Below are 19956 nucleotides of genomic sequence, written 5' to 3' on the forward strand. Positions count from 1 at the left end.
AGAATGATGTACATTAGGGGAAAATCATACACCATAATAGAATAATTTTTTGAATAGGGAAACCCTTGATTGGAGAGATAAGCTAGGTGGAGATGACACCCACAAGATTGTGTAATAATACATATGTTTCTTGTGAAAGGATGTGACCCTTTTAGGATCCAATTATAGTGCATTCAGTGTAACAATCCTTGTTAGAGGAAAAATCCCAATTAGGAGACCTTAAACTCTTGTCAAAAGGTTCTAACCCTATCAAAGGTTAGTAAATAAACAAGTAGGCTCACCACCCAAATGTTCCAACAACTATGAAGATAACACTCTAGGATAATAAATCCAAATCAAGTGAACTTATTGATTTGCAACTTACTTGCAAAAATAGTTCATTTGAAGCCCAATATAATCAAATAAATATCTACTTTCCTATGATTATCCAACCTTCAATATCACATCAACCATTCACATACATTACATACACGATGATACAACCAAGGAAAACAAATTTTCTTTGTACACTCACAAATAATTAATTAGATTGACTCATTAAAGCTTCCCTAGTGTATATTTAATTTCAAAAGACTACACTAAGGAATACACACCTTAATAAGAAGGTCCCCACATGTTACAATAAAATTATTACATTCTACAATTATAATCAACACATTTCCTCAACCCAATCAGCTACCATTAAACCATACAGTTACACATTTCAGAATAGTTAATAGTCTAGAAATATCTCTAAGCCTTTCTATCACAAAGATAGCTTCATAAACATGTGCTCTACCATGATGCAATTTTTTTGACATTAATTCTACCTCAGACATAGAAAATATGCTACCATATGTCTTTGACATTATTCTTTGCACATTGGTCTGCTATCATTCTTCACCAAATGAACTATAACTCATCTAGAACTCAATATAAAACCCAATGAACATATATATGATATCTATACTCATCAGTGAACACAATACTTAGAATGCATAGCTTAACCTATTAGTTACAAAATTTATTGTACCAATAATCACCCTACAATGTGTAGAATCTTTGTCGATCATGATCACATAAATATATATTGTCATCAATGAAAAAATATATCATCAATACAACACATAATTAGTACATCCAAGTATCGATTGAATCTCTATTTACAACAAGAACTTCATCCATTCTCTCTATTTTGGAATTGAACTTTGGAGTCTAATCATTGACATAAACCCCTTTCATATTTATCATGTAAGGCTCATTGTCCTAGATTTGGGTTTTTTTCCATGTTATCATTATAGGTCATCAAATAAAAGTTGTTGGGGAGATTTTTTATAGTTCTTCTCTTCCCCCATTGCACCTCACACTAGTCACTTATCTTTTCAAAGCTAGTCATCTACCACTCCATTTCATGAAGAAAATTTCTCTTGGAGGTCATTCACATAACCATTTCATTGATTATTTTCTATGTGTACCTTAACTACTATGGAATGGATTATGTGAAAGGATTTATCATAACTTTGACCCACTAAGAAAGGTGTTTTTAGCCTCCATCAAATCAGCTCCACCATTTTAAAGTTCAATGATTTTCATAAATGCATGTTGGCATAGCCCCAATAGTTACATTGCTGACCCTCTTGAGGGTTACTAAGTAGGTGTTGGGTGTTATAAGATGATACAAAAGTTCTCTCCATCCCTTTTAGTGGTCAATATTTCTTGGGTTTAGGACATCTATAATTTTTTTAAGGTCTCCAACCATTCTCTAAAGGCTCTAACATGTTGGAAGGTCATTGATGCCATGAATAGTCATTGCCCATGCTAAAAGAAGTTGTGTCTAGAGCATTGATTGAATGTTATTTTTAAAGGGCCTTTTGTGACCAAGTGAGGAAAAAAACTAGAGTTGATGCGTAGCACTAGGATCATTAGCCTAAAACTACACCACATAACTCACCTTCACACCAACTTGACTACACATGTGCCTTTTAATGGATGTGTGGTGACCAAGTGAGAATAGAACTAGAGTTGATGCATAGCAGTAAATTATGAACCTAAAACTACACCTTAAGAATTTCCTTCATGTCAACTTCGATACACACATACCCTTCAAATGTTTTGTGGTGATTAGATGAAGATTCAATCAAATTTGGTGTATAAAACTAAGATAATTAGCCTAACACTACATCTTATGACTTTCCTTCACACTAACTTGACTACACAGACACACTTAAAAGGGTTTGTGGTGACGAGGTTAGAATCAAATTGAAGCTGATGCATAACATTGGAAGATCATTAGCCTAAAAATTTTCCTCATGACTCACCTTCAAAAAAACTCAACTACGCACATGCCCTTAAAAAATGTTGTGGTCATTAGATAAGAATCAAACTGGGGTTGATGCATAACACTAGGGTCATTAGCCTTGCACTTTGCGTTATGACTCACTTTCACACTAACTCGGCTATACACATGCCCTTTCAACTCTTAAATTATTAAATATAATATATAAATATTATAATATTTTAAAGGTATTTCATAAAATGCTAGTATATATATTTTTAAAAGTACATAAGAAAGATTCTAAATATAATGTGTAAATTTAAGTTGTAGTGTTCAAAAAATAATTTTATAGAAATTTATATATATCTTTATGTAATCTATATAAAGTAATTAAAGATATATGGAAACATAATTAATTTTATGTTATTTTCTTTCAAATTTTAGTATTTCTAAAATTAAATGCCTCCATATAACTTTAAAAATGTTCTTCATACACATTAAATTAAGATATGTATGCTAGTGGAAATGAGAATAATAGAGATTAAATGTTTAGTATTTAATTTATCCTAGTTAAGGTTTTTTAGCTTTAATTGATTTAAGGTACTAATGTTATTTATTTAGTTTATTTTATACAAATACTTTTTAATTCTATCTTTTTCCTTTGAATTTTTTGTTCATGTTCTAGGAACAGTTTTAAACAGGGGTTAATTAAAGTAAACAAATGGCTCTCACTCCAAACTCCTCAAAAAAAAAAACATTGTTGTCCAAAGAGAAAGTTATCTTGGAAATAACATTTTGACAAGACAATGAGCTTCATGACATAATAGAAAATACTTTATCCCCAATTCTTGGTCTTCCTTCAATACTAAGGACAACATTAAAAACAACCTCAATAAATGTAAAAAAAACACCCCATTATTCCCATGTACAAACAAGAGGAATTTATAAATTATTGAGATATAGGTTTCTAAGAAACACTTCACAAATATTTAAGGATAATTGGAATTATTCATTAGACAATAGGAATTATGGCTTCATATCTATTGACAAATTTATTGAACTAGATTATTGGCATTGAAACTCTAGATGGACTTTGACATACTGAGAGAGGTTGAAGGACAAAATAAGAAGATAAAGAAGGGTTATATAATTATGTAATGTGATGCAAGGAATGGAAAAAATGGCTTATGGATTATTCCTTTATCATACCAAATTTTGGAATTTAAAATTTGGAGCTAATCAAATCTTTAGGAAAGAGATCTATAGTAAACCCTAAAATTTCACACCTTGTTACAAACCATGAAGAATCTCCTTGAAATATGCCAATGACATATTAGTGCTCCAAAATATGCCAATAGTAATAAGAGACCATATATTACCTAAATTTATAAGTATCAAGCCGAAGTGTATGTTGAATATCCTAGATAGACAACCCAATAGGAATTTTGTGATGGGAATGTGTGTTTGGTAGAATAAATCACATAGTAGGAACCATAGATTATATAATGATAAAACCAAAATATTTAAATCAAAGAGGAAAGGTATTCTAAGGGTTTAAGGGACCACTATAGAAAATTTGGTCTTTTTCCCAAATGGTGTCAAATTGGAAATCGTATTAGATAAATTGCTAATTGATGGATGCAAGCTTATGTAGGTCAAGTAAGTATAACAAATATTTGATAGGGAGATTCCTTATAATTTGTCCTAATCTCTTCTAGGACCTCTAAGGCTCTTATTATCCTTACTACAATTAACTTCAAAACCCTTCACTAGGGGAAACTCTCCTTTTTCTCCCCTCTCCACAAGGATATCTCTACCAATGTATGTCTTCGCACCCTCCTCACTATGCCAATGGGAATTCACATACTAGGTCTTCCACCTCTACTCCTTAGTCAAGACCAAATCAATATCGGCTGGAAGGGCTTCCAAGCCAATTATTTTAATAAAGTTTGGGGTCTCCTTCCTCAAAAGTTCCATGGTGTCCTTACTGATTTCTCCAATTTGGCTACTAGCCTTTTGAGCTCCCAATTCCTATTAGGGTTTTCAACCAATATCCAAAAAATATATTTTATAAGGAATCAACCTAAGATGAATTATAGATACTCTTTTTCATATTACTAGAAGATTTTCAATGTCTCAAGTGCCTCATTAGTCCATACACCCTAATCCTAGAAACAAACCTATTTATAAGGGTTTAGTGCTTAGTTACGTTGTCTGAACTTTGAAGACTTAAAACACAACTCAAATGGATTCAACATAATTCAAAATCTTTTACATAGGACCTTACAACACTCCTATTCACTTACCAACCCTAGGATTGATCATGTTAATCCCTTAAGCCTTTTATTCTTGGTTTGTGACTCTTAAGCCCCTAGTTAGGTAACACTAGACTCGCTTAGGACTTGATGCTAAAATTAGTAAGATTGCTCATCTAGACAGAAAATATCATATGTAAATTTTTTATAGAGTTCCCTAGCATATTCAAAAAAAATTTACAATTCCAACCATGGAATTTCATGCTAGGGCCATTTTTGGCATTTGCTACTTTGTATGGACTAGTGAACTAGTAATAGAGAGAATTTTATCTAGTTAATCAAAACAATAGAACTCAAATCCAAATTGTGAAACAATAAATTAATTAACTAATCCCATATTTCTATGCAAGGAACACACTCAAATACATCCACTAGTACATATATGAATGGGTTGCAACATGACTATGATAGGTATTTGCAATATAACTATTTGTTTCTACTAATCACAATCCATACAATGAGACTCCAACCCTCATCTATGACTAGGAATATGATTAAATAACTAAATATCTTGTGTCTCAACTATTTTAACTAATCCCCAACCAATTCTTGGTCGAGTTTGCACAAATTTCTCAATGTTGGCATTGACAACTTTTACAATTTGTGCATTCTTACTTTTCTATCACCCATGTTTAATCTCGATGGGCATAATATGGTATGAATAGGATGTATAATAACTCCTAGAATATTTTCCCTAATTTTGTATTCAATTCCCCCCTTTGACCCATTTTCACCTATGTGAGCAACTTTTGCAATAACCTAGAAACTTTGCCAATTTTTTAGGAAAACATTGTGCATGTGTTTGAATTTACCATCTAAGACCTTAAAACACACTTGGGATTCTTTATTATTCCTTATTTACTAGTGACTTGGCCAAGGCCACCTACAAATTAAAATTTTAGTTAGAGTTTGACCAAAACCCTAGGTGCTCTTGCACCATTCTCCCCTTGCAAAAAAGAAGTCAAGTTACTCTTAGAGATAAGAATTCCATGTTGATGCCAACCTTCTTGAACTCACTTTCTGCTACCCAAGTAGCCTCTAATTTAGGTTGATACTACCACTTGATAAGATGTTCTATGTAAACACTATACCTTGTCTAGTTATTGAATCTTGAATCTTTAATCTTCTCATCTCATGGCTTTACTGGAATAAGTAGTTTGAGATCTTTTACATCACTTTCCAACTCTGAAGTTTTCTTCTTCTTTTTTACATTAGGATCCCTTTGCTTGACTAGATCTTGCACATTAAAAATATGGGAGATAGATAACTCCTTAGGAAATCTATCTTGTAAATATTTTGTCCATATTTATCTAAAACATTACATGGTCCTATCCTTCTCATATGGAGCTTACTTGGAACATATTTCTATAACCTTGAATTAATAAGGTGAATCATCACCAAATCCCCTACTTCAAATTGTTAGTCTTTCTTCTTTTCATCCCTCTTAGCCTTAAATTTTTTATTTACATCAGTCAATTCCTTCTTGACATAGTCATATACCTCTTTCATGGATTGAGAAATGTCCTCAACATGTCCACTCTTCCCAATTATGTCTCCAAGTTCCCTAAGTTTACATACCCCTCTTGGGTGTATCCTATACACTATCTCAAAAGGATTTTTTCCTATAGTCCTATTCACATAGTCATTGTAGGAAAACTTAGCTTGGGATAAGACTTGATCCCATATTTGGTCATACTCCTTGGTCAAGAATCTTAATAGGTTTCCCAACACCCTATTCATGACCTCTACTTGGCCATCTATTTTTGGATGGTATGTAGAGCTAAATGATAAATTTGTACCTAGATTTTCCATAAGATCTTCCAAAAGTGACCCATGAACTCAACATCTCTATCTGGTAAAATTCTTAATGGCAACCCATTCATTATCACTACCTCCTTGAAGAAGAGTTGAGCAATATGGCTAGCATCATGAGTTGTTTTTCAAGGTATGAAATGACTCATCTTGCTAAACTTGTCTACAACCAAAATCACACAATTTGACTTATTGTAGAAATTATCTCCTACTTATCAATTGATGAGCTTAAGGAGCTTTCTAATAAATGGTTCATAAGGCACAACACTTGGTGAATCTTTTGCAAATGGGTTTGCAAGCTTTGGGTTTAACTATGGAGGAAACTCCATAGTTAAGCGCACCCAAGCTAGATTAGTACTGGGATGGGTGACCTCTTGGGAAGTATCGGTGCTTCAACCCTGTGAGCATCACCTAGATCCAATGAGTGCTAAGTGTTCCATTTGTTCTCATGAGAGATGGATTCATGTAAAATCACTACTCATGAAACATGGGTCAATGAGTTTGACTCAAAATCACATAGTTAAATCCTGATAGCAATATCACAATTTGACTTACTATAGAAATTATCTCCTACTTATCAATTGATGAGCTTAAGTGGCTTTCTAATGAATGGCTCATAAGTCACAAAACTTGGTGAAGGTTTTAAAAATGGGGTTGCAAGCTTTGGGTTTAACCATGGAGGAAACTCCATAGTTAAGCACACTCAAGCTGGAGTAGTACTGGGATGGGTGACCTCCTGGGAAGTCCCAATGCTTCACCCCTGTGAGCATCACCTAGATCCAATGAGTGCTAAGTGTTCCATTTATTCTCATGAGATATGGATTCATGATGAATCACTACTCATTAAACATGGGTCAATGAGTTTGACTCAAAATCACATAGTTAAATCCTAATAGTAATATCACAGTTTGACTTACTATGGAAATTATCTCCTACTTATCAATTGATGAGCTTAAGTGGCTTTATAATGAATGGTTCATAAGGCACAACAATTTGTGAAGGTTTTTCAAATGGGGTTGCAAGCTTTGGGTTTAACCATGGAGGAAATTCCATAGTTAAGTGTGCTTAGGCTAGAGTAGTACTAGGATGGGTGACCTCCCAAGAAGTCCTGGTGCTTCACCCCTATGAGCATCACCGAGATCCAATGAGTGCTAAGTGTTCCATTTATTATCATGAGATATGGATTCATGTTGAATCACTACTCATGAAACATGGGTCAATGAGTTTGACTCAAAATCACACAGTTAATAAAATTTGACTTACTGTGGAAGTTATCTCCTACTTATCAATTGATGAGCTTAAGGGGCTTTCTAATGAATGGTTCATAAGGCACAACACTTGGTGAAGGTTTTTCAAATTGGGCTGCAATATTTTGGTTTAACCATGGAGGAAACTCCATAGTTAAGCGTGCTTAGGCTAGAGTAGTATTGGAATGGGTGACCTCCTAGGAAGTCCCAGTGCTTCACTCCTATGAGCATCACCTAGATCGAATGAGTGCTAAGTGTTCCATTTATTCTCATGAGAGATGGATTCATTTTGAATCACTACTCATGAAACATGGTTCAATGATTTTGACTTAAAATCAGATAGTTAAATCCTAATAGCAATATCACAATTTGACTTACTATGGAAATTATCTCCTACCTATCAATGATGAGCTTAAGGGGTTTTCTAATGAATTGTTCATAAGGAACAACACTTTTTGAAGGTTTTGCAAATGGGGTTGCAAGCTTTTGGTTTAACCATGGAGGAAACTCCATAGTTAAGTGCGCTCAAGCTAGAGTAGTACTGGGATGGGTGACCTCCTAGGAAGTCCCAGTGCTTCACCCCTATGAGCATCACCTAGATCCAATGAGTGCTAAGTGTTCCATTTATTCGCATGAGAGATGGATTCATGTTGAATCACTACTCTTGAAAATTTGGTCAATGAGTTTGACTCAAAATCACAAAGTTAAATCCTGATAGAAATATCACAACACAAACACACTATCAAAACTAGAGTTACTTCTAGGAAAACCAACTATGAAATCTATGCTAATGCATTCCCATGGTCTATTTGGTACATGAATTGTTGATAAAGCCCTACATTTGTAACAATCCCCTTTTCTCTTTGACATACTCCACATTCCTCTACATACATTTTCACATCCTTCTACATTTTTGGCCAATAGTAGAACCTCTAAACCAACTCTAATGCCTTATTTAGGCCAAAATCACCACTAAGACTCTCATTATGTTTTTCTTGCATCATATTTTCCCTCATGGATCCTATAGGGACACACAAATAACTACCTTTGAAAAGTAGACCATTTTGCAAGGTGTAGTCTACATATTGACTATGAAAGTGATTATTGAATTGTAATCATACCTTATAGGCTTTTGAAAAGTCTTCATCATTATTGTATAGGTCTTTGAACTATCTATTCAAATATTTTGCAACTAAACCTCATTTACTTTCAACAACCTCCTACTGAGTGTATCAACAACTTTATTTTCTTGGTCCTTCTTGTACTCAATAGTGAATGTGTAATGCCTCGCCCAGAGATCCTTGGAACAAGGAAAAATAAAAGCCAAAATATATATTTTTTAAAGAAAGTATGGATGCACATGACAATCAACATAAAAGGATCACAAAGATCACAATGGAAGACTTAACCAAACAATCTAGGTAACCAATGAATCTCCAAGTGTCACTACCAATTGACATGCTCAGACTGAAAGACCAGAAGAGAGACAACAATAAAACCTAAAATCTCTAATCTGGAAAAGACAAGAAATATGAGAAAACCAAAAGAGTACTCAAAACACAAAAATGTGTTCCTTGAAAACCAACAGAATGCCCCATATTTTTCGTGTGAGGAAATGTAACCTATAGTCTCATGCAAGGAAGTGTGTTGTACCATGTGAGGAACTAGCTTCTTGTGTGAGGAAACAAAAAAGCCATCCAACAATTCTCTCTGAATTGATGCTGAGTTCTACATGAGAGAATGCTCGGCTCTACATGAGGAAGTGTCATGTCTCACGTGAGAGAGTATAATCTAGTGTGAGTTTCCACTACACTTTGTGCGAGAAAACACATTCTTGTGCAAGGAAAAACTTCTTTGACATGAGGAAGTATAACACCAAATAGGAAAAACAAAGGTACTTAAAAGAAGGAAAATAATTCCTCCACATAGGGAAGTACCAAATCTACAAATCGAGGCTTGGATAGTCAAGTGCAAGAGTGACACAAAGACAACTAAACATCTAACACGTAGTAGGAAATTAAAAGCATGTGAAAAGAAACATCATAGTGTAAAAAAATAACTAAACTCTTGTGTAGTTCCTCCCAACCATAATAGCATCATGAGACCTCAAAGGCCCTAGCCATCCTCCATAAGTAACATCCCAAACTACTGAATAGATAATTGGAGCTATCTTATGAGGGTGTTGCTACTACAATGCAATAACTTCATAAGAACAAGAAAATCTAACATGCTAAACCAATAAAGCAATAAAAATTCCAACTAATTCAATCACATCATTTAATCATATGCTAAGCATCATAAATAAGGAATGCGTCAAATAAAATAACATCATATAAACATGATATCCAAGCTTTCCAATTAAAGCATAAATCACACAAAAGCATACTTCAAAATTACAAATATACCAAGTGAAATATTGACCATTAATTTCACTAGAAAATAGACCATCTCTATACACCAATCCCCAATAGTGGTATAGGTAGCTATGCCTTCCAACCACGTGAAAGCCATAGGTCCACTCTTGCTATGCTGATGGAGATAATGATCCAACCAGATACACACATAAATAAAATGTATGTGGCTAACACTCACTTGCGACAATAAAGATGACTGAAACCAAGATTAGGAGATAATGCAAGTGGATCAAGTCCTGGTTAGACAATCCATGGGTCATTATGTAGGGGCTCGCTAGAGGGTAAGTAGCTTGGCATCGGGTAGCCTAAGCTAGTTTTGGTAGCTCCAACTCTCCTAGGGAGGAGCACAATCATGTGTCTTCAAACTTAACTAGGTGCTCACATAACATTTTTTAATCTTAAATTTATTACCTAGATAATTTATTTAGTTATCACTTGTTTAGAACTTCTTCACATCAACCCTCTGGGAAATAGTCACCAAGGTTGCAAGAGAAGCCCCTCCATGCTACCCTACATGCCCATGCTCATCACATGATGAGTGCTTGTAGGCATGTATATTTGCAACTCAAATCCAATGAAAATAACTTCACAAAAATACAACTGAGAGTTTGGGCCTCACAAGCACCTGAAAAATGCATGTGCATGTACTCATGTGTGGTGCACCACCATCACAAAGATCATAAAACAAGGGTTGGAAGAGAACACAAGAAATATAACACTCAACTAAAAATAATCTTAGGAGTATGGATGTTGCACACATCTTAATGCAACATAAAAGTGCAACAGTGATCTGACTAGCATCCTACAGGTAATCCAAGTCCACAACCAACATCATGCCAAGAAAACTTGACAAAATTGGGTGGCACACAATATGAGGTGAAAACCTCCCAAAAAACTAGCATTGATGAAAATCAATGGAAATAAAACGGGTCACCCCAAGGATGAATAAGCCAAAAAAATCCAATAAAAATTGGATTTGAAGATCATATGCAAAAACAACTAGCATAACAGTGCGAAACCCCAAACCCTCATCTCAAAAATCAAGGAAATGTTCATACCTGACCAATTGGGTAGAACTAGCAATCAAAAATGGAGGGGAACATTAGTTCTCAATCTCTTAACATACAGCTATGAGAAATGGAAGCCAAAATAAAGCTAAAACATAAAAATGGGAGAGCCCTACTTGATAGCCAAAAGGGCAGAAATGGAAATCAACACAATAAAATCAATAACCCACGAAAGTTGTCGAAGGTCGCGACAATCCAAGGACTCCCTAAGTTGGATCTAATAAGACTGATCTCGCAAAGATCCCATGCCTGTAGCTCCTATAATGAATAGAGGTGCAATCCTCCAAAAAAGGATTTGGAAATTTGCTCTCAAATTCTATTTTTCCAAAAGTGAGAAGTGAGGAATAAAATTCCTTTTTGGATACTTATTCACTTTTCAAGTGAATAATGGATTAGGGTAAATAACTAGGTCACCTAGTTAAACCCTAATTTAACCCAAACAAGAATAGGCTATTTTAGGTAATTGGAATTCATCTACGATAAAGCTACTGGAAATTAAAATTAATTAAAATAAAGCCCAAAAATCCATTAAACCAAAATTACATAATTCCTTAAAAACTTTCATGACAAATGTGAACCTCTAAATGCACAAACATGCTCACATGTATAACCACATAATGAAAATGAGTTCAAATTTAATAAATCACTGGAAGGTTTTAATTTAAACAATTAAACAAGATACATTGACCATACAGGGATGACATTGGCTAGATATGAATTACTGAATCACTAAATCCATGTACCACTGTTAGGGATATAAATCTTGCACACTAAAACACATGATTAAGTGCAATTGCATATAATAACATAGTCGAAGAAATAAATGCATTAAATAACCTAATTTAACCATTTATTTAATTATACTGAATTAATCCATTTACATCACTCACATTCATATAAATAATCACAAAGCAAAAATGAAGTAAATAACCATAGCATTACATCCAACATATAAACATAAATAGAGGATATGTCCAAATATTAGATAACCAGATATCATCATAAAACATACTATCATCTCAAGAAGGCATCATCATGCATATATGATCAATTGAAAAACATAGTAATCCAACATCTATGATACTAGAAATCAAAGTATAACATCTAACCATTAGGTCATCTCAAATGTAAAAATAATATGAGTAACAAGTATCTCTCGGATCAAAATATAACAAGGTATAGATTGCAAACACAAGAGGCACTACAGAATGTGTAGGACTATAGAAACTCTACCCACTTAATATGCATGTGACTCAATTTATCTTGAGTGTTAATGAAGCTTAGGGCTTGATTACCTATGAATACTAAAAATTCCTCAAGCAATAGGCAATACCTCCACTTCTTAAGGGCTTGCATCAATGCATATAAATCTAGATCATAAGAAGATTACTTCTTCTTAGCCTCATTCAAATTTTCATGGAAAAATGCCATTGGGCTTCCTTCTTGACTGGGTACTACTCCCACTACAACATTACTTGCATCACATTCCACAACAAATAATTTGTCAAAACTTAGAAGAACTAAGAAGGGTTGACTTTCCACCTTTTGTTTGAGTACTTAACACCCTCTATTGGCCTCATCAGTCCACCTAAATTTGGTTTTCATTCCACCCTTTATGATGTCTAAAATAGATTCAAAAATTTTAGTAAATCCCCTAATAAATTTCCTATAGAATTGAGCCAATTGATGGAAACTTCTTGTTAGTTTGTGGTGATTGATCAGGAAAGTACTGTACATGCTTCATAAATTTTTGGGTCCTATTTTATCAAGATTTTGGGCTGACATGTAATTATTAATTATAACCCTAAAGCGGTAAAAATACTTGTATAAAAGAGCTTAGTGTTAGGGATTGTTTTATAGTTGTGATGCAAAATTGGTTCTTGCGGCGGTATTGAGCTGTAAGGGATAACAGATTGTAATCAAATTATAATTACTGGATTGTAATAATATTGGAGTTGTTGTTTGGTGGACATAGCCTAGGGATTGGGTGAATTGTGTTAAATCTTGGGGTCTTGTGTTCTTTTCTATGTGACGTATTATTTTCTGATATTGGTTATATATGCATGTAATTTTTATTTCTATCTGTGGTTTAATCCTAACAAGTGGTATCAGAGCAAGGTTGTTTTTTAGTTATCCTCTATAGGAAAGTCTCATGGTTGAGTGGGAGCAATGGCAGACAAGGGTAAGCTGAGGGTTGACAAGTTTAATGGGTAGAACTTCTAGTTATGGAATATGCAAATGGAAAACTATCTTTATTAGAAGGATTTATGGAAGTTGTTGGAAGGCCAAGCCAAGAATTAGGGATCTATGTCAAATGATGAACGAGATCTTTTAGATAGAAAGGCACTTGGAAGCATTTGATTATGTTTGGCACTATCAGTGGTATTTAATATTACAAAAGCAAAGACAACAAAAGAATTGATGCAAACCCTAGTGAAACTATATGAAAAGCCCTCCACTTCAAACAAGGTATTTCTCATGAAGCATTTTTTTAATATGAAAATGGCAAAAGGTGGGTCTATTGTAGATCATTTAAATGAGTATAATACTATTACTAATCAGTTATCTTCTATGGGTATCAATTTTGATGAAGAAATTAGAGCTTTCTTGATTTTGTGTTCTTTTCCTGAAAGCTGGAATGGCTTGGTAATGGTTGTGAGTAATTCTATTCTTGGATCTAGTACCCTAAAATATGATGATGTGATCAATGTTGTTTTGAGTGAGGAAACTTGTAGGAAAACCTCAAGTGGATCTACATCAGGAAGTGCTTTGAATGCACAAAGTAGGGGTAGAATGACTGAGAGAGGAAGTAATTCCAAAAATCATGAAAAATCAAGAGGAAAGTCAAAGGGAAGGAGGTCTCAATTGAGAGGATCAAACAAATACTAGTACTATGGGAAACCAAGCCACAAAAAGAAAGATTGTTGGAATCGAAAGAAAAATGAAGGATATAAACCAGATGAAGACAAGGAGGCAAATGTGGTAAGTAACAAATCCAAAGATGATGCTTTGCTTCTATCTTTAGAAAGTGTTGATGATTCATGGGTTTTAGATTCTGGTGCTTCATTTCATGCTACACCTCATAGAGGTTATTTCATTGATTATGTCCAAGGGGATTTTGGACTTGTTTATTTGGGGGATAATGAACCTTGTTAGATTGTTGGAAAGGGAAAAGTTAAGATTCAGTTGCAGAATGGGAATCATTGGCTACTACATGAGGTAAGACATGTTCTAAGGCTAAGTAGAAATTTAATTTTAATAGGGCAACTCAATGATGAGGGTTGTGTAGTTACTTTTAATGATAAAAATTGGAAGGTTTCAAAAGGTTCCCTTGTAGTAGAAAAATGTGTGAAAGTAGGCACCTTATATATTTGTATAGGTCATATTGTTCCTTCTACTTTAATTGTTTTAGAGAAAAATAAATGTTCAAGAACAATTGCTATAGTTAAGTGGGGAGAACAAATAGTTGCTATAAATTCTGATACAACATTGTGGCACAACAAACTTGGGCAAATGAGTGACAAAGTTATGAAAGTACTTCATTCAAAAAAAAAATTACCAGGTCTAAAATGTGTTAATATGGATTTTTTTGAAAGTTGTGTGTATGGAAAAAAAGAGAGTGAGTTTTGTGAAGACTAGGAAGGAAAACAAAAAGGAGAAATTACAGCTTGTGCATACTGATATATGGGAACTGACTTAGGTATCTTCCCTTGGTGGCTTTCATTATTATCTTACATTTACTGATGACACAACTAGAAAATTACGGGTTTATTTCCTTAGAAAGAAATCTAATGTATTTCAAACTTTTAAGAAATGGAAATGCTTGGTTGAAAATGAGATTGGTAAGAAATTAAAATGTCTTAGATCTAATAATGGTAGTGAGTATTGCAGTCATGAATTTGAAGATTATTGCTCCACTAATGGTATTTGTAGATAGAAAACTATTTCAAGGACTCCACAGAAAAATGGAGTGGCTGAATGCATGAATAGGACTATAATGGAGTGTGCAAGAAGCATGAGGTTGCATGCTGGGTTGCCCTTACACATGTGGGGGGAGGCTATCAATATTGTTGTATATTTGATTAATAGAGGTCCCTCTACTCCTTTGGGTTGTGGTATTCTAGAGGATGCATGGACTAGTTAGAAGGTGAGTTATTATTTTCTCAAGACCTACGGTTGTGAAGCTTTTGCTCATATAGCTTCTGAATATAGAACCAAGCTGGAAGCTAAGTCAAAGAAATATGTATTTTTTGGATATGGCATTAATGAATTTGGTTATAGGCTTTGGAATTTTGAAAATCATAAAATTGTAAGAAGTAGGGATGTCATATTCAATGAGAAAGTGTTGTACAAAGATCTATTCCAACAACATGAGAAAGTGTTGTACAAAGATCTATTCCAGCAACATGAGAAGAAAGAAGATGATTATGTAGTGTTGGATGATACTCTAAAACTTGATGTTCTAGCAATTCCTCATGATGTGCAACAAATGCAACAACAAATACCACACACACAAATGAATGTTAGATGGTCAACAAGGAAAATTAGACCTCCAGAAAGATTCTCTCCCTCTTTGTATTCAAATTTTACTTATCGATGCTAGTGAACTTGAATGTTATGATGAAGCTGTGTAGGTGAATACTAAGATTCAGTGGGAATCTGCAATAAAAAATGAAGTGGACTCTTTGCTGAAGAATAAGACATGGGTTTTATGCAAGTTATCTATAGGTAAAATAGCTATACAAAATAAGTGGGTTTACAGGTTAAAAGAAGAGGATGGAGGTAAGAAAATATTTAAAGCCAAGTTAGTTGTAAAAGTATTTGCATAGAAAAGGGGCATTGATTTTGATTAGATATTTTCTCCTGTCATTAAGATGACTTCCATCCGTACTATTTTAAGTATTGTGGCTACTAAAGATTTGCATTTAGATTAGCTTAATATTAAAACAAAATTTCTTCATGGTGATTTGGATGAAGAGATAAATATAGCTCAGCCATGGGGATTTGAGGTCAAAGGTAAGGAGAACTTAGTGTGCAAAATGAAGAAAAGTTTATATGGCTTGAAACAAGCACCTCGATAATGGTATCTAAAATTTGATAGTTTTATGCATGAGCATGGATATCATAGGTGTCATTCAGATCATTGTATTTATTTTAAGAGGTTGAATGATGACAGCTATATTATTTTATGTTTATATGTTGATGATATGCTTGTAGCTGGGTCTAACATGGATCATATTAAGGGGCTAAAATGCTAGTTAGCACATGCATTTTCTATGAAGAATTTTGGGACAGAAAAACAAATCCTAGGTATGGATATTTGTAGAGACAGGAAGAACAGAACCTTGATGCTATCTCAAGCTGATTATGTGGAGAAGGTGTTGCAATGTTTCTCTACGGAGAACGCTAAAGTTGTCAGCACACTTTTACCTAGTCATTTGAAGTTAGCTAAGGAGATGTGTCCCAAGACACAAGAAGAGGAGGATAAGATGTCCAAGGTACCCTATGCTTCAACTGTAGGAAGCTTGATGTATGCTATGGTATGTACAAGGTCAGATATTGCACATGCAGTGGGAGTTGTTAGCAGGTGTATGAGTCATCCAGGAATTGAGCATTGGAATGCAGTCAAATGGATTCTTAGATATTTGAGAGGAACATCAAATAAGTTTCTACACTTTGGGAGCTCTACTACTAATTTACAAGGCTATGTTAACTCAAATTTGGTAGGGGATATTGATACTAGGTGGAGTACTACATGCTATGTCTTTACTGTTGGTGGGGTATCCATGCGCTGGGTTTCTAGGTTATAGAAGATTAATGCTCTATCTACTATAGAGGCAAAGTATGTTTCTACTACAGAGGTAGCCAAGGAGATGATATGGCTTCAGTTCTTCTTAGAAGAATTGGGACATCCTCAGAAGGATAATCATTTGTTCATAGAAAGTCAAAGTGCCATTCATCTTGCAAAGAATTTAGCTCTGCATTCAAAGACCAAACACATATAGTTCCAGTACCATTTCATTCGGTTAGTTTTGGAGGATGGACAATTAAAGCTAGAGAAGATAGATACAAATGACAATCCAGCAAATATGTTGACAAAGGTAGTAACAAAGGAGAAGCTAAAATCCTCTTCAACTTTGGTTGGTCTTCTAGACTGAACATGAATAAAAGAACATCTGAGTCCAAGGTGGTTTGATCTAGTGGGAGCCTCATGGAGTAGTGGCATAGCTACAAGATCAATCTCCAAGTGGGAGATTGTTGTTTAACGTGGAGCCTGATTAGTCCCCAAGTGGGAGATTGTTAGTTTGTGGTGACTAATTAGGAAAGTATTGTACATACTTCATTAATTATTTGGGGCTCAAGGCATCACCTCAAAAAAAAATTGGGCCCTATTTTATCAAGATTTTAGGCTGACATGTAATTATTAATTATAACCCTAAAGCGGTAAAAATACTTGTATAAAAGAGCTTAGGGTTAGGGATTGTTTCATATTTTTGATGCAAAATTGGTTTTTGCGGTGGTATTTAGTTGTAAGGGATTATGGATTGTAATTAGGTTGTAATTACTGGATCGTAATAATATCAAACTTGTTGTTTAGTGGACATAGCCCTAGGATTGGATGAACCACATTAAATCTTGGTGTCTTGTGTTCTTTTCCATGTGATATATTATTTTTTGATATTGGTTATATTTTCATTTAATTTTTATTTATGTCTGTGGTTTAATCCTAACACTTCTTACCCCAGTCCCTAATTTTGGAATAGGCCAGCTCAAGATAGCTTCTACCATGCTTGGGTCCATCTTTAGGCTTCCTTGTGAAATGTTAAATCCTAAGTACACTAGTTATTGTTTGATGAATTCACATTTCTCTAGATTGATGGATAACTTCTCCTCATGCAAAATTTTTAACACAATCTCTAAGTGCTTCAAGTGTTCTTCTTTGGTATTGCTAAAGATGAGGATATCATTTAGGTATGCTACTACAAATCTACCTATGTAATCCTTGATAACTTCATTCATTAATTTCATGAATGTGTTAGGTGCATTACTAAGCCCAAAGAGAATAACCATCCATTCATATAGTCCCTCTGTGGTTTTAAAAGCTATATTTCATTCATCTCCCTCATTGTTTCTTATTTGGTGGTAACCACTTTTCATATCAATTTTAGTAAAACAACTTGTCTCATCTAAATAATCCATGAGATCCTCTATTCTTTGAATATGAAATCTATACCTAATAGTTATCCTATTTATTACTCTTGAATTAGTACATAATCTCCACTTACCTCGCTTTTTAGGGGCTATCACCACTAGTCTACACATAGGCTAATGCTCTTCCTTATCAACCTCTGATCAAGAAATTCATGTACTTGCGTAGAAATCTCTTTGTTTTGGTTTGGAGTTGTTTTGTAGGAAGATTTTTTGGGTAAATATGCTCCTCGTATGAAGTCAATATGATGATTGATAGTTCTTTTAGGTGGTAATGTAGTAGTAATTCCATCACTGACTATGTCCTTGAATTTTTCAAGCAATTCCTCATCTTCTATAGGTGGCTTCATCTTAGGTTTCTCTTCCTCCTTGGGTTTCACCACAATGGAAAAACTCATCTTATTGTCCTCTTTCTTGAGATCTCTCAAAAACTCTTTTCCATTGATTAGTAGAACATTAGGGGTTGCTATCTTTTCATAGTCTTCCTTAACTATTGAGTGAATATGACATGTAACTCCATTCTTCCTAAAACAATAGGAGTTCCTCTCTCCATTATGGATAGCCTTCCTGTCATATTGCCATTTCCTACCTAGTAACAAGTGACAAGATTCCATAGATAGGAATTCATATAATACCTTGTCCTTTTAACCTCCTATAAAAAATTCCACCCTAACTTTTTTATTGTAGTGCCTGCCCTAGTTCACATTTTGCTATTGTGGCTGAACTCTTTTAAAATAGTTTTATGTTGATGATTATTAGTGACATTATTTTGAGATTATCAAATATTGTTTCAGATTCAGCTTATTATATGATGAGATTACTTGGTACTTTATAGTTCATGTATGTATGATGATTATTTCAGTGTTTGCAGTTGTTGATGATGATTAGTTAGATGATTTATTATCGTATGTGTTTTCTTATGGATACTTACCCCATACTTGCATGTGTATGGTGTGTGTGTTTTTTTTCTTTCTATATGGTGTTTCTGATGTGGTTAAGGAAGGGAGTCATAGTCACCTACTAGTTGGGATCTACACGATGCACCACTTCCTGCCATTGCTTGTTTAGCTTAGTATATATATTGTGTATGTACATGCATGGATTTTATGCAGGTTGCAAGTACAAAGTATCGACTTTCCTGAATTGCTAGGATGAGCATACCCTATAGCATTATCTCAATGGTAAGAGAGGGGAGATAAATTCTCAAGTCCAAATCCCAACCCTTTAAGCCATTTGTCCTAATTGAAAATTAGGACAAGTATCTGAGTTGATTACCCTTCAAATACGTCGGATGATGTAATTTGTGATATTAACCCCTTAGTTTGATTTTGTATGTGTTTTTCTTTGATGGGTTTTTGTATTTTACTTTATGAGTTCTTGGTGTATTTTCTATTAATTAAGAATAATTAAAAGATTTAATTAATGATGTAATTAAATGGAAAATTAATATGATATTTTGATATTTATTTTTATTTAATTAATTGGGAAATTAATTAAATAAAAATAATTAAATTTGAAGATAAAAGTTATAAGTTTAAATTTGGAACGTGATAATATTTATTTAATTTAATAATATATTTAGAGTTCATTTTTAAATAAATGCTAAATAATATTATTATTTAAGTTAGTAAATATTTT

The sequence above is a fragment of the Cupressus sempervirens genome, chromosome 6 (genome assembly GCF_028749045.1).
Source record: "Cupressus sempervirens isolate cs-2001-9-10 chromosome 6, ASM2874904v1, whole genome shotgun sequence".
NCBI lineage: Eukaryota > Viridiplantae > Streptophyta > Pinopsida > Cupressales > Cupressaceae > Cupressus > Cupressus sempervirens.